This window comes from Psammomys obesus, unplaced genomic scaffold (assembly GCF_907164565.1).
Source record: "Psammomys obesus unplaced genomic scaffold, mPsaObe1.curated_primary_1811, whole genome shotgun sequence".
Taxonomy (NCBI): domain Eukaryota; kingdom Metazoa; phylum Chordata; class Mammalia; order Rodentia; family Muridae; genus Psammomys; species Psammomys obesus.
Genome location: NW_026591086.1, coordinates 31,934,458 through 31,936,207, shown reverse-complemented (window position 1 = coordinate 31,936,207; position 1,750 = coordinate 31,934,458). Strand labels below are relative to the sequence as shown.

Below are 1,750 nucleotides of genomic sequence, written 5' to 3'. Positions count from 1 at the left end.
AGTTTTTTTTGGTTCTATTGCTCTCCTTGGAAATAGTACAGGGACCTAACCCAGAAGGCCTCTGAAAGACTCTACCCAGCAGGGTTTCGAAGCAGATGCTGAGACTCATAGCCAAACTATGGGCAGAGTGTAGGGAATCTTATGAATGAAGGGGGAGGTGAAACATCTGGAGGAGATCTTTCAAGAATTCAGGAGCTCCAGAATTCTTGAAGGACAAGAGTACAACTTTTCTTTTTATCTCTAAACTATATCAACTTGACTCTTTGTTATCTATTAATCAATAAGAACCTAGTTTATTTAATTACTCCACAGGATATTTTATATATGGATTGTATGTTAATTAGATCTGGAAATGAAATGTGTACGTTTTAGATGTTTTGGTAAATATGGAGATTTTAGAATATTAAAAATAAATCCTTGGAAAAACTAAAATAAACTTGCTCTTTCAAGTACTTTGATGAATTTCTTGGAATTTTTATGATCATTAAATTTGATTCTTTAGATTGCTTTTGGTAGGATGGCCATTTTTTACTCTATTAATTCTAATAATCCATGAGCATTGAAGTGCATTCATGTTCTGATATCTTCACTTTGTTTCTTAAATATCTTAACATTTTATGATAAAAATTTTTTAACTTGCTTGATAAGCGTAACCTGAGATATTTTGTAGTTTTTAAGAGTATTGTCTCAAAAGGTGTTGGCTGTTCTTTTGTACATTGTATTACTTTTGTTACTTAAAAGGTAAAGAGTGTTGTTTCTATGTTTTCTTTCTAAATATATTTGTATATGGGAAAGCTAGTGATTTTGTGTTAGCATTGTGTCCTACCAGTTTCTTGAAAGTGTTTATGAACTGTAGAAACTTCCCTGTCTAATTTTAAGGTCACTTATCCTTAGACCAAATGAATGCAAATGATTGTTATTAGAAAAAGAGTGCAGTCTCGACTTTAAGATTTCATTTCAAAATTAAAATCGACCTGTTGTACTGGTTTTTATGGGAGCCATTTAATTTTTTACTGTGAGATGCTTTATGCACATTTATAGAAACAAAAATTATATTGCTTTTCTTTACAAATTTGTGTGTCATCCTTGTGCAGGGGTCATGCTAATCTCTGTATTGTTCTAATTTTAGTATATGTGCTGCCAAAGTGAGCACTATAGTTTTTCTTATATTGCTTTTTAGGACAAAGATGAAACACTTGTAATATTGGTGCAAAATTACAGTACGATTTATACATATTTTTGAAAAGTGAATGGAAAACAATGTAAGATATACTTAAATGACTAATGTATTAAGTTTAAATAGAAACCAATGTATGTCTTAGCAAATCAAAACACAGCAATGCATATTCAAAGTATTAATAAATTACATGTTTATTAATAGATGATATTATTTATTATGATAAAAAGACTGGGGATATATTAGTAAAATGAAAATGGGGTTAGAACTGTGTATTATCTATAACTAGTGTGCTACCACATTCTACAAAATTCAGTGTGTTCTCTCGGTTGAACTTCACAATGTGCTTTTTAGAATGAGCAAAATATGATTAAATCAAGGCACTGAAAAGAGTGCTTTAAGGTGAGACTTGGAAACTCAAAAACTAGTGGTGCATGAACCATAAACTATCACCAGTGGGAATTGCTGGTGCAACTTAGTAAACTGATTCTACATATGAAAAGCATTCATAGCTCAATATGTTTATTTATTTTTTTTAGAAATGGTTTTAAATATAAGGAAGAAATGATCATA

General features: G+C 30.5%; 1 non-coding gene across 1 annotated transcript; it reads right to left on the bottom strand.

Annotated features, from left to right (window-relative positions):
- Positions 1-1,046: 1,046 nt before the first annotated feature.
- LOC129679049 (U6 spliceosomal RNA) lies at positions 1,047-1,153 on the bottom strand. Its single transcript, XR_008720480.1, has one exon. It is a non-coding gene; the product is annotated as a U6 spliceosomal RNA (small nuclear RNA).
- Between the last annotated feature and the right edge of the window lie 597 nt (positions 1,154-1,750).